A 15,003-nucleotide genomic window follows, 5' to 3' on the forward strand; every position below is an offset into this window, starting at 1 on the left:
TCTGCAACCCGAAATTATTGTGTGTACTGCGATCGCTAAAATTATTTTTAATTTTTACGAAACTTATTCTACGTAAAACGTATTATTTACGCTGTCGGGAATTGACTATTTAACGTCGGGCGACGTTTTGTGGCAATGTTTTTTTTGACGTCCGATGCGGCGGCGATGCCCTTGCTTGGCTATTTTATTTTTTTGGCGCAGATTTCAACCATCCTCGTGACCGTGTTCACATTTCAATTTGTTCAGATCGGTTTTGTTGTTGTTGACAAATGTTGCGACGCAGGCCGCTCTTGCAAAACGAGACTCATCCTTTGTCTCTTGAGTTTCCCGCAATGGTTACACGACATCAACTTGAACTTGACTCGGCTCTTAAAATGAGTACCTGCTTCGTGCGTGCGTACGTCCGTATGTTTGGCCATACTTCACCACAATGGTCGTCGCGGCTGAGTAAAAGGAGAGCATCACGGCCGCGTCGGCCATCGCTCGCCACTGATGTTAGCCGTGGCCAGGAATCGAACTCCGGGTTCACAGTCAAGTGTGCGGATGCATGTTTAAACTTCTTTCGCACCGTACGTAGCCAATCGCGCTAATCAGTTCGGTGCGGGGGGTAAGGACACACAACACTACACACACAAAAACAGTTCTTAATCAATGAGTTTGTAAGCGTCAACACTGGAAAGACAAAGGCGGACGGCCGTGATTTCTGGCCCACACTTAGGCGAGCGTGCGCCGTCCCGGCTAACGAGACTCTCACAGCACTTGCCCCATCTGTTTGTGCAGCCTATATGGTGAAGGGGAGGGATCTTTATCTTTGTGCACGTGTGTGTCTACTGTATTCAGCCGATACGCGTGCGCGCCTTTGTGTTAATGCCCTTTGTATAATTGTGTTCGCGTTAACACGCTACCGCGCGCGTGTTTGTGTGTGTGTTGTGTGTGTGTTGTGTGTTTGTAATGCAATTGGGGAGCGGCGGTGTAGCGGTTAGCGCGCTGCGCTACGAACCTGGCGACCCGGGTTCGATTCTCGCTCACGGCCAACACCCAGCGACGATTATCTGAACCGATCTTGGGCCTCCCCAAAGGTCGACTCATCCTCAAATGAGTACCTGGTGCGATGTGTAAACATCGCCACTAGGGAGATAAAGGCGGCCGGGCGTGGTGCTGGCCACGCACCACTCGTGTGCCGTGCCGGCCTTCATAGGTGCTCGCTAACAGCACTTGCCCCTACAGTCTGTTAAGGCTATACGGGAGATCTTTGTCTTTGTAATGCTGTGTATATGCATGCGCGCGTTATTCGGTGAACACGCGTCTCTTTGTGCGGGCGTTTGTGAAGCTGGTTGTGTCTCTCGGCGTGTGCGTGTGCATGTGATGCATCCAGCACGCATTTGTGTTGCATTGTGTATGCCTGCATGTATGTCCGCCTATGCGCAATTGTGTCTGCGAGGAGCGGTGGGTGCAGTCGCTAGCGCACAGTGCCAACGAACACGGTCAATTGTGATTGCTTCCAATTCCCACTCACGGCCAACACCAAATGACGATCATCTTGTACGGTTCCCTGGGCTTCCCCTAGGTCGACTCAACGTTGAATGAGTACCTGGCGCGGTGTGTCAACACCGATGCTCGGGAGACAAAAGCGGCCGGGCGTGGTGCTGGTCACTCACCCCCTCGTGCGCCGTGCCGGCCTTCATAGGCGCTCGCTAACAGCACTTGCCCCAACAGTCTGTTGATGCGTTGCAACATTACAGATACACGGGGTATCTGTAATGCTGTTGTTTGTGTGTCTGTTTGTGAACATACGCACACATACACAACAGATTATAATCAGCCAACATGTGTGAATGCATGTGCGTGCGAATTTGTGTTTGTGCTTGTGCGTGTGTCTTTGTGCATGAATGGTATATGGCTCATCAAACGTTTGTATTTCTCTATGTATCTGACGTGTGTGTGTGTGTCTGTGTGTGCGATTTGTGTACAAAGAATATTGGTTAACACGTTCATTTTTCTATATGTGCGCGTGTATGTATGTACAGAGTGTGAACACGTGTAACTCTGTATGTGATTACACGCGTGTTCTCCAGATAACCCACGTGTCTGTGTGTGTGTGTGAGTGTGTGCGCGTGCTGTTGGCCGCCTCATCCCTCGTGTGCCGTCCCGGCCTTCATAGGTGCTCGCTAACAGCACTTGCCCCTACAGTCTGTTAAAGGCTACACGGGGGATCTTTGTCTTTGTATGCAATGCTGTTCGTATGCGCGCGCGTGTGTGTGTATGTATATGTTTTCAAGGCGTACATATTATTCGGCTAATACGCGTTCAACCTTGTAGTTTCCTGTACTATATGCGCTCGGCGTATGCAAGACTGCGTATTTGTGTGAATAAACCATACATCGCTTGGCCGCCTACAACCACGCTTCTCCTGTGCCTATCTACGTTGAACTTCTTTCGCGCCGTACGTAGCCAACCGCGCTCATCGGTATACGGTCATTTATGTCCACGGCCAGCATCGCTGGCGAATATCTTAAACCGGTCCTGGGCGTCCCCTAGGTAGACTCAGCCTTAAACGAGTGACCTGCAGCGGTGTGCACCACATCGGCACTGGGGGAGACAAAGGCGGTCGGGATTGTTCCTGGCCACACCAATCGCCTTCAGAGGGGATCTCGTTCCCGCCTGAATAGGTTGTTTGCTTCCAGCACGCAGCCGAGAAGTCGTGTAAGTCGTGCACATGGCGCATCTTATCTCTCTTGTGTGTGTGTGTGCGTACAATGCTGCCGTTGTGTCTGTGTTTGTCTGTCCACATCACAGGTTAAGGTACGCCGGTATGCACGTACATCTGCGTGTTTGTGGCGAGCTCACTCTCGAATGAATACCTGGTGCGGTGTGGTAAACATCGCCACTGGGGAGACAAAGGCGGTCGGGCGTGGCGCTGGCCGACCAACCCCTCGTGTGCCGTGTCGGCCTTCATAGGTGCTCGCTAACAGCACTTGCCCCAAAGGTCTGTTAAGGCTATACGGGGGATGTTTGTCATTGTCGGTGGCAAACCCACCCCCTCGTGTGCCGTGTTGGCTATCATAGGTGCTCGCTAAAAGCACTTGCTCCAAAAGTCTGCTAAGGCTATACGGGGGATCTTTGCGTGTCCGCGTGTGTCTATTCAGGTATACAGTCATGAATCGAGACCACATTGCAAGAAGGGTTATGTGTAACAGATAGCATCACGAGATGATATTGCAAAGTGGAAACGTATGTTAAGGGAAATAAAAAAAAACCCATTAACTTTTGTTACTTTCAAAAGTTGACTAAATAACCCCATGTTCAATAATCCTAATCAGTATCGTCATCATCAGGCATGGTCGATCCACTGCTGGATGAAGGCCCTCTCCAAACCCACCTTCCATCTCACACGAACCTCCCGTGTTTTAAGTTTCACGCGCAAATCAGCTTGATATTAAATATCCTCAATCGAGTAGTTAAATACTAATTTAAACCAATGTGAGCATAACACGCACAGACTATTTCATGAATCTGTCACGAGACAATGTGAATTATAATTCAATAGTTTTTTTACATCCCACTTACATATATATACACATACCAGCCTGCGTACTGGAAACTATGATTTTTTTTATCGATTCGACAGTTTATAAGTATCCACAATAGAGTTTCTTTTTGGGTTAGATCGCGTAAATATATAAATGTGTCGTTAAACCCGCCACCACCCGACACAACCAACTAGTAAGTTTTGTTACGTAAACAAAACATTCAAATTCCTTACAAGAACAGCACGCCAGTGTGTTGCCGAGTAAACCCACATTTACAATTCGAGTACGGCGTTTCGTCACCTACCTGCCTGCCTACATTCTCTGCGATATTGAGGCACCTCCGATCAGCGCGGCTGGCTACGTGCAGTGTGCGAAACAAGTCCGACAGACGACACGTTTCACGACACAACCCAGCACCTCGATATTCTCCAACACGTTGCCTTTAATACAATAAAAAGTAATAAAGCGTGCGTGCAATTAAAGCCGACCGATACGGAGTGCAGATGATGTGAGCACACACACACACGCGTACACACACATACATACACGCGCACACACGCACACACACATACACGCACACACGCACACACGCGCACACACACACACGCACACACGCAAATACACACACGCACGCACGCACACACATACACGTACACACGCACACATGCACACACACGCACACACACACGCACACACACACACACGCGCACACACACGCACACACACACGCACACACACACACGCACCCACACACGCACACACATACAAAGACAAACACACACGCACACGCGCGCATACACACACACACGCGCTCACATGTAAATACAGGGTGGACCACAAATTAGGACACACAGGGTTATTTAATTTATTTTCAATATATTTTTTATTGTTAATATTTTACGTTAATATTGTATCGAATGTTTATCATGAGTAATATCTATGTATTCCTCTTCTTCTCCTCCTCCGCTACCTCTTCTTCCCCGTGTGGTCACCGACAATTCGTCGTTTACATGACTCGACCAAGAAGACCCCTGGGAATTCATTGAGACAAAACAATAAGTGATGAATGTTCAAATGTCACACCTGTAATATATATATATATTTTTTTTAAGTCCTAAATTCATTTCAAAAGAGAATGCACGCATCATGCATTAATGTTCACGGAAGTCAAGTTTGAACATTTGTTCAAACTAAATGAAGTAACCCGATGTGATTTGTAATAATAAATATAATAATTCTGTGTCCTGACATTTGGGCCACCCCGTATATTGATAAACAGTTCGCATAGCGCAGTGGTTGGGTGTGAGAATTGGAGCGGTGGCGCAGTAGTTGGCACATTCGCGAATTCCCGGCCCCTGGATTACACCGTTACCGAGTGATAGGGGCCGCCTCACCCATCAGCCCCCCATCAGCCCCCTATCAGCGCCCCATCAGCCCCCCATCAGCCCCCCATCAGCCCCCTATCAGCCCCCCATCAGCCCCCTATCAGCCCCCTATCAACCCCCCATCAGCCCCCTATCAGCCCCCTATCAACCCCCCATCAGCCCCCCATCAGCCCCCTATCAGCGCCCCATCAGCCCCCCATCAGCCCCCCATCAGCCCCCTATCAGCCCCCCATCAGCCCCCTATCAGCCCCCTATCAGCCCCCATCAGCCCCCTATCAGCCCGCCATCAACACACTATCATCCACCTATCAGCCCCCCATCAGCCCAACATCAGCCCCCCATCAGCCCAACATCAACACACTATCATCCACCTATCAGACCCCTATCAGACCCCTATCAGACCCCTATCAGACCCCTATCAGACCCCTATCAGCCCCCTATCAGACCCCTATCAGACCCCTATCAGACCTCTATCAGACCCCTATCAGACCCCTATCAGCCCCCTATCAGACCCCTATCAGACCCCTATCAGACCCCTATCATCCACCTATCATCCACCTATCAGATCCCTATCAGCTCATTATCAGCCCCCTGTCACCCCGCTATCAACACGCGTGGCGTTGCCCCAATATCTGGCATAACGGAGTGAAAATATTTGGATTCTTAAACCTTCCTTCCCACGCGTGCCCTACTTTGAGCCGCTTCGGTGCAACCAACCGGTCGCTCTGCTCGGTCGACTTTAAAGTTTGTACAATGTGTGTGTGTGTGGCTTTCAATCCACGTGTCGTTCTTCTCACAATCCTAGCGACCACGGTGCTACTTTGTACTTACCCTCGTGTGGTTGTACGTGTCGTGCGTGTATCACGGAGATGCGTTCGGACAGCCTCTTCGTGCCCTTCCGTGTGCCGGCTGCAAGCGTGGATGTCGACGCCGAGGTCGTGCCGTTCGCAAGTTCACCGACTCGCTGTTGTTCTTGGCGCTGGTTAGTGGTGGCTGTGTTTATCGCGGGTTTATTTGTTGTCGATGATGTTGTTGTTGTTGTTGCTGTCACCAGGAACCCCGTCGAAAATGAGCATCTCTGGACCGATAGAGGGTTATTATTCTTCTACTTCGTCTAACTCTGTTTTAGCTGTGGCCAAAGTAAACGAAGCCAAAGCAAATATGAACCCGCAATGACCTGTGCAGTATGTAGGCACAGAATATAGAGATCAAACTTCGAGTATAAACTTAACACACTCCTCAATGACACTCTGTGGTCATAAAAGGGGACACATATATACCGCGCGACGTTTCGGGCAATGGCCCTTCTTCAAGCCACAATTCAAATACACAAATTACTTTTTTTAAATAATAACTAAAAACGAGATATTGACGTTTATATTCACTGCGTCATCGAACGATGGTTCGCTGCTAGCACCCTAACAACGTAACGTTCAATTTCGATTTAAAGCTTTCGTGACTGCAGGGATTCATATTCTTGGTTCTTTCGGTAAAGTCACGTAGAAGGGCAATAATAAAATAAAAATAATAAAAATATAACGTAACGTTCGCCTCACCCGGGAATCGAACTCGGGCGCGTTCATAGTGCGGTGCGCTAACCACTACGCCACCGCTCCCCACCCACCCCATTTCTAATCACGTTCTTTATCTTGCCCGGGAAAATCATCAACGAGTCTCAATACTCATTCTCAGGAGAGTCCTGCAATGGGATACTTGACCACATTCAATTAATTCGTGTTTTAGAATAACATGTGAATACATATCCATAATAGATGGGGTTGGTTTTTGTGTAAGTTAAATCGCGTAAATATGAATGTGTCGTTAAACCCGCCGCCACCCGACACAGCCGATGACCCAGGTTCTCCACGTAAACAAAACGTGCTAATACGTGACAAACTTTACTAATAGGCTGTCGGGTGGTGGTGGATTTCACGACACATTTATATGTATGCGATCTAGCCCCCCCCCCCCCCCCCCCAAAAAAAACCCTTATTATGGATATAGGTCGCAAAAGTCTCCGTGTTTATGTGAATACATCGTTTTAATTTCTATAGATATACCTTATACATGGGGTGGAGCAGTGGCGTAGTGGTTAATGCCCTCCACTATAAACCCGCCCGGCCTCGGTTCGATTCCCGGCCATGGCTAAAACTTGAGCCCCAACTTTCCAGCGAGGTGAAGAATGGTCAAACAATCCCCGGTCGACCGATACGGCAAGGGGAGGCCATTATCCAGCGCTAGATTGCAATTGCTATTAATGCAAGTGCTGCTGTTATATAGTTTACAGAATGTGGATTCAAACGACGACAATGATGGTGGTGGTGGTGCGGGTATGTAATATTTAGAAGTATCCACCAGCATAATCACAATGTAGTAGTGATATTAGTATTGATATTGTATTAATTTCATGTAGTGCAATCGTATGATGATGTGATGATGCATTGTTGCATCCAAGGATTGTGAGAGGTGGACGCTGCTTGGGGAGTCCTTCATCCAGCAGTGGATTGACCATGGCTGATGATGATGATGATGATTCTGTAGTATTACATCATTATCAGCAGCAGTTAAAGCAGTTTGGTACACGTGTACTTGTGAGCAGTGCCGCGTCGCCACAGTGGTTACAATCACACATTATCCTTTCAACTTATCCTCATCAATAAGGGGTATCCAAGACAATCGTCAGTAACACTGTCGCCTTAGGATAAAAAAAATCATAAACGACGTTTCGGGCAATGTCCCTTCATCATAGCACACAGATAGAGACACGAGGTGAATAGTAGTTGGAGGCTACAACATATACAACTCTGGAGCCCCGATAATATATATACACACCTGTACAGTCGATCTTTTTAAAGGGTATTTCCAGATGAGCGATTTTAAATTGGCACCTGAACAATCCATCTCGCTGACCTCTCTATCGATGTGCCATGAAGAAGGGCCATTTCCTGAAACGTTGATTTTATTTTTACTTTTCAGAGCCGCAGCGTTTAAATTAAAAGTTATATATATACTTTTCGATTGACGAGTTTGTTCAGTTTGTTTTTGTTGTTGCTGTTAATGTCGCTTGCGCACTGCTGCCAACGCAGCAGTAGTTGCAACATCACCAAATAATTCGTACGTCACGGGTAATGTATTCAAAAATTAAGTGTTTTTGACGTGACAAAAATGGTAATTCATTAACAAGACAAAATAATGTATAAAGTAATCGACGTTTCGGGCAATGGGCCCTCTTCCCAGCACATGAAAATGACCTTTCCCCCGCCTGTCGTATATATATTAAACTTTAAAAACCGCACGCGGCGCTGCTTACACATGTTTACATTTTTATTTATCCAAGTTTGTACACCGCAGCCGAAGGGAACGTTCGTACGTTGATCACTGGGCACAATCGTCGCTGGGGTGCAACACGGCTGGACAACATCGGTATGCGGGTAATCAAAGCAAACGTACGCGCGTATGTACTCGCGTTACTTATACGCCACTGTACAGCATTTCAAGCGATGCAAACATGTCTTGAGGTGGGCTGCAACTTCGTTTGCGAGGGCTATCCGCGGAACGTACCGAGTGCAGTACAACTTTGTGTGAGAGGTATTTTAAGTTTTGCCTATCGGGGCGGCAGTCCACGTGTGACTGACAACGCGATTCTGCGATGCGCATTCATTCAAGCGAGGCGTGCACACGACATGGGCATTGCACGGGTGATGTAGTAGTAATTCTATTAATAATGACAGATAATATAATAGGTAGGAGATAGAACTCATAAACGTAACGTCTGCTGAACGTGACAAACCCCTCTCGTCTTTGCCAGTTAATCCACCGCTGGTTAAAGTTCCCCCCCCCGCCCCTCTCTTTTCCCGGCCGTCCATCGTTCCGGAGTTGTCTTTGACCATACTTCACCCGCCAGGGCCATTGGGGTGTCTGGCGACGGCGGCTGTAAGAGCCGGGGATCAACGCCGGGGTTCGTACAGCCACGCGCCACTCACGTGAGGAGTGAGTCTCGAGTCGAACTCCGGGGACAAGCCACGCGCGCGCGCACAGATGACCCACCGTGCAGGCGGCACGGGCTTGCTGGGGGCAAGTGCTGTTCGCAGAGCACGCGCACGGACACGGACAAAGACGAAAAATTACAAAGGTCCCCCGGATAAGCCTCGTATGGTTTTAGGGCAAGCGATGTTAGCGAGCACCTCTGACGGGCGGCGCGACGCACGATGGGGTGGGAGTTCAAGACCAGCCCCGACCGCCTTTGTCTCCCCGGATACGCGCACACACGTATAGTCTTGCTACGTCACACCGAATATACATAGTCAGACGCACACACACCGTCGATGTATTATATACCGACCCATATAATGTACACCAAAGGCACTCTGCACAAGTAAATTTGTACAGCAGTCGAGTTTTAAATGCTTAGTCCTTTCATTATGACAAAGGAAGCAATGCTCCGTTCCGCTGTAGTCTATCTGGTACGACGTGGATCAGCTACAGAGGAGAGGGAGAGAGAGGGGGCAAGAGACACGGGGAAGGGAGTGATGGAGGGGGAAGGGAGGAGGAGGGAGGGAGGGAGAGAGGGAGGGGCAGGAAAGGAGGCAGAGTTGTGACCTCCTCCCTCTCCCTCTGCTTCCTCTCTGCCCCCTCCACCCCCATCACTCTTACCCCCCCCCTCCCACCCATTACGTATGTATTAGGTGTGTATGTATGTATGTGTGTACGCATGTGACGTGAATAGGGGAGCGATAGTGTAGCGGTTAGCGCGCTGTGCTATGAACCCAAGTGATACGAGTTCGATTCCCGCTCACGGCAAACACCAGTGACGATTATCCGAACAGGTCCCGGGCCTCCCCTAGGTCGACTCAGCCTCAAATGAATACCTGGTGCAGTGTGTAAACATTGCCACTAGGGTGACAAAGGCGGTCGGGCGTGGTGCTGGCCACCCACCCCCTCGTGTACCGTTCCGGCCTTCATAGGTGCTCGCTAACAGCACTTGCCCCTACAGTCTGTTAAGGCTATACGGGGGATCTTTTTATGTATGGTCGGGGAGCGGTAGTGCAGTGGTTCGCGCGCTGCGTTCGAAATCCAGCGCGCCAAGTTTGATCCCCGCTCACGGACCAACAGTGAACCGGTCCTGGGCCTCGCCTAGGTCGACTCAGCTTCAAATGAGTACCTGGTGCGGTGTGTAGTGGTGCTGGCCACCCCACCCCTCGTGTGCCGTGCCGGCCTTAATAGGTGCTCGCTAACAGCACTTGCTCCGACAGTCTGTTCAGGGTAGTACGTGTTTGTAAATGTGCGTTTTTACTATGTTGTGGCACGTGTGTGTATGTTTGTATGTATCTTGTGTTGAGTCGTGTATGCTTGTAGGTGTGTATGTGTGGTACGTGTGTGTATGTGTGTGTGTATCCTGTGTTGAGTCGTGTGTGCTTGTAGGTGTGTATGTGTGGCACGTGTATGTGTGTATCCTGTGTTGATTCGTGTGTGCTTGTAGGTGTGTATGTGTGGCACGTGTGTGTATGTGTGTGTGTATCCTGTGTTGAGTCGTGTGTGTATGTGTGGCACGTGTGTGTGCGTGTGTATCCTGTGTTGATTCGTGTGTGCTTGTAGGTGTGTATGTGTGTCACGTGTGTGTGCGTGTGTATCCTGTGTTGAGTCGTGTGTGCTTGTAGGTGTGTATGTGTGGGACGTGTGTGTGTGTATCTGTGTTGATTCGTGTGTGCTTGTAGGTGTGTATGTGTGGCACGTGTGTGTATGTGTGTGTGTATCCTGTGTTGAGTCGTGTGTGTATGTGTGGCACGTGTGTGTGCGTGTGTATCCTGTGTTGATTCGTGTGTGCTTGTAGGTGTGTATGTGTGTCACGTGTGTGTGCGTGTGTATCCTGTGTTGAGTCGTGTGTGCTTGTAGGTGTGTATGTGTGGGGCGTGTGGTGTGTGTATCTGTGTTGATTCGTGTGTGCTTGTAGGTGTGTATGTGTGGCACGTGTGTGTATGTGTGTGTGTATCTTGTGTTGAGTCGTGTGTGCTTGTATGTGTGTATGTGTGTGTGTGTATCCTGTGTTGAGTCGTGTGTGCTTGTATGTGTGTATGTGTGTGTGTGTATCCTGTGTTGAGTCGTGTGTGCTTGTATGTGTGTATGTGTGTATGTGTGGCACGTGTGTGTGTGTGTTTATCCTGTGTTGAGGACGAAAAGGAAAAGCCACGTGGCAAACTTTGGCCTAAACGAATTCCCATCCGTGACGTGTTGATTGCCGTCTGTGACGTGAGATTGCCCCCTGTGACGTAAATAAATTGCATATGCGACATGTTGATTACCATATGTGACATGTTGATTACCATCTGTGACGTGTGGATTACCATTTGTGACGTGAGGAGTACCATCTGTGACATGAATTAACATCTGTGTCGTTGTGGATTACAATATGTAACGTGTGGATTACCATATGTGACGTGATTACCATCCAAAAGGTATAGATTACCAGTAATGCCTGTTGATTTGTGATATGTGAATAAACCATCTTTCACCCATTAATTACCATCGGTGAGCTTTGAATTACCTTCTGTGCCATATGGATTTCCATCCATGAAGTGTGGATTACCATCTGTGACACGCGAATTACCATTTGTGACGTGTAACTTATTTTCTATGAAATGTAGATTGTCATGTTTGACCTATGGATTACCATTCGTGCTGTGTGGATTATGATCCGTCACGTGTGGATTACAATTCCTGACGTGTGGATTACCACCTGGACGTCAATTACCATCCGTGACGTGCGAATCACCGTCTGTGACGTGGGAGCTACCATCTATGAACGTGCAAAAAATGACCATCTGTGACGTGTGGATGACCGTCTGTGACGTGTGTGTGGATCGGAAACGATGATGTTCATGAAGAAGAAAATAAAGTCATCAGAAGGGTGCTTAATGACAAGTAAACGACGATAACGATGCTAATTATAATGATAATATTAATTAGAGTAAGAATTTGCATTTCTTATGACCCATTCACAAGGAGCCTTTCGCATGTAAATCCCCGCTGCATAATTCACGGAATCGGAGGGCAAAACAAGAGCCGGAGAAGAACAAAGGCGACGAGAAGATTACTTGTTTGTTGTTGTTGTTGTTTGTTAAAGACAGCAACACTGACCGAGACCCCCCCCCCTCCTCCACCCCCGCCAATGGGGGGTTCGCAACTGGGATGTTGAGGTAAGGGGGGGGCACAGCAAACGCCCGTTCACCCTCCCTCCTCCCCGAAAGAATTCAACCAAGAGTCGGCAGCTCTGGAGGAGTGTGCAAGGAGCCGAACTAGAGGCAGCTGAACGCTCTTGACACTTGTGTAGTGACGCGCTTGGACTGCGCTTGTCTTGAGATGGATCTCTTGTTTTTTTGTCGTAAAAGTCACGTAGGTAAAATAAACTAAATGAAATAAATTAAAATGAAAACAACTCAATGAAAACAAATCACGACGTTTCGAAGGCAACACAAGCCTCCGTCATCAGGTGGCTGCTCCCAGCAAAATGACTGTAGCGTCTGAAGAAGCTATTTCTGAGACGCATGTTTATATGGGATACTAGAGGAGGGTAGGAGCCAAGTGGCCGAGGAGGGAGAGATTTGTTTAATTGAGTTGTTTTCATTTTAATTTGTATTATTTTGTTTCTCACATACGTGACTTTACCGAAAGCAGGGGCACGTAAGTACAACTACTTTGTTTCATCAAACCCGATGTGTTTATTCTAGATTGAAGCTTTCGTGACTGCAAAGGATTCATACTCTTAGTTTTTTCGGTAAAGTCACGTAGGTAAAAAAATGAAATTTAAATTAATAAAAAATAAAATAATAAAAATCACGACGTTTCGGAGGCACAACAAGTCTCCGTCGATGTGTTGATTAACATTGTATATTCTTTTCGATTTAAAGCTTTCGTGACTGCAGGAATTCATCTTCTTGGTTCTTTCGGTAAAGTCAGGTGAAGACCAGGTCTGTCGGGGAGACAGCGTCTGACGCTGTCTCCCCCACAGACCTGGTCTTCACCTGAGGACGGCTGCTTGCGTTGTGGCCGAAACATCGTGAGAATTATTTATTATGTTTTATTTTATTATTTTATTATTTCCATTCTACGTGACTTTACCGAAAGAACCATGAAGATTGTACATTCTTTTTAAACGATTAAGAACCAAAGGGGTGCAAGGCTGCTGTAAAAGTTAAGAAGCACTGAGTATGGATCCTTGCAGTCACGAATACTTCAAATCTAGACTGGATTTCTTTATTGAGGATCCACGTGCTCAGGCTGGGCCACTGCAACAGCTCCGAGCCTCCCGCGGTGCGTAGTCAGGGCCGTGTCCCCGAATCTTCTCGCTTGGCCCTAGACCACTGGCACCGCAAGTTGATGAAAACGGAAACTGACGCTACTGTCATTCAACTTGCATTGCCTTTGCGTCCTCGGCCCATATCACTGGTCAACAAAAAAAACCTTTTTTTTTCTGGCCTGGACTTTTGCAGCTGTTTTAGACTCATTTCAGGGTGCTGATTTCAAATCTGATCTATTTCAGATTTGCTCTATCACATCTCGTTTTTATGCTATCGGCATACCCCATTTTCATAGATTTTACCCGAAATTAACTCTGTCACTTATGATTGCAAGTTGTTGCGAGTCAGTGACTGCTTTAGTGTTAAAATGTGGTGGTGTATTTTTAGGATAGTGTTCATAATATCATTTTATGTAGATATCCACATTTATTTAATACTTTTCTTCTGCAGTTTTTATTGAAAATGCAATATTTGATATCTCAAAAACCTGATGTGATAGATGCCAGATTTGGAATCAGCACCCCAAAATTACCTTAAAACCGTTGGAATACCTTATGCCAGAAAAAGTGTGTTTCAAGTTTTTCAAGTTCATGTATTAGGTATAGCCCTGTGATCCATTCGGCTCTTGAATCGGGTGCAACCGCAACAAACAAAAAAACAAAAACATGAACAAGAAAACATCTTCAAGTGACTATGTGCAAACAGAAAATCCAAGAAAAGACAGCAAAATATTGCAGAAAAAGCACCGTACACCAACGCTGTGTGTTGACCAGTGTAATATTCGGCGTTGTGCTCCGGCCTAACGCTGGTGGTGAGACACGATCACGAAGAGGGCCGTCTCTGGCGTCGGCCACCGATCAGTGTCAGAGGCAATGCATCGATAAATTATTATTAATTATTATTAATTATTATATCAGAGCCACGTTTGTCTGCGCGTTCCTGCCACGAGCGCGTCGGGTTAATGCGAACGTGATGCGTTGCGTGCATGCAACGAAAGCCGCATCTTATTCGGCGTTTGGGACACCTTAACAACCCCCCCCCCCCCCCGTTTTCGTTGCAGAAAGGGTCGAACCCATTCGTTATCATTCTTTCGTACTATTGATACTGGCAAACAGAAAAGGTCGCGTAGATACGGAGCCGTTCTGCTCTCGATGGAGACGCGGGGCAGAGCTCGGCCTCGCGAGTGCAGGCGATGCGACGAGAGGCTTCTTCAAGAAGTGCCGATGGCGTTTGTTTCTGGTGTTGTTGCTGCTGCGGGAAACGGTGGTGCACGGGTTAGCGCGCTGCACCACGGACCCGGCGACACGCGTTCGACGATTCCCGCTCACGGCCACCAGTGACGATCTTAACCGGTCCTGGGGCCTCTCCGAGTTCGACTCAGCCTCAAATGAGCACCCCGGTGCGATAAACATCGCCACTGGGGAGACAAATGCGACCGGGCGTGGTGTTGGCCACCCACCTCCTCGTGTGCCGCGCCGGCCTTCATAGGTGCTCGCTAACAACACTTGAATCAACAGTCATAGGTGCACCTCGCTATACGAGGGATTCGAGGGGAAGTGGTGGGTGAAGCGATTTCGCAAACAGCACGATCCCAGCTACCTGAGCTCGATTTCCGATCGTAGTTTATCATCAGTGACCGTAGCGAATGAAATCTGAACCGATCTTAGGCCTTCCCTTAAATGTGTGCCTGCTGCGGTGTGTAACAACATCAGTACCGGGGAGACGTTGAAGGCCGGGTGTGGTGATGTCCACACCGCTGCCTCGTGCGCTGTTCCGGCCTTCATAGGTGCTCGC

Source organism: Lethenteron reissneri, chromosome 31 (genome assembly GCF_015708825.2).
Source record: "Lethenteron reissneri isolate LAM-NWPU_2019-01 chromosome 31, ASM1570882v1, whole genome shotgun sequence".
Lineage (NCBI taxonomy): Eukaryota > Metazoa > Chordata > Hyperoartia > Petromyzontiformes > Petromyzontidae > Lethenteron > Lethenteron reissneri.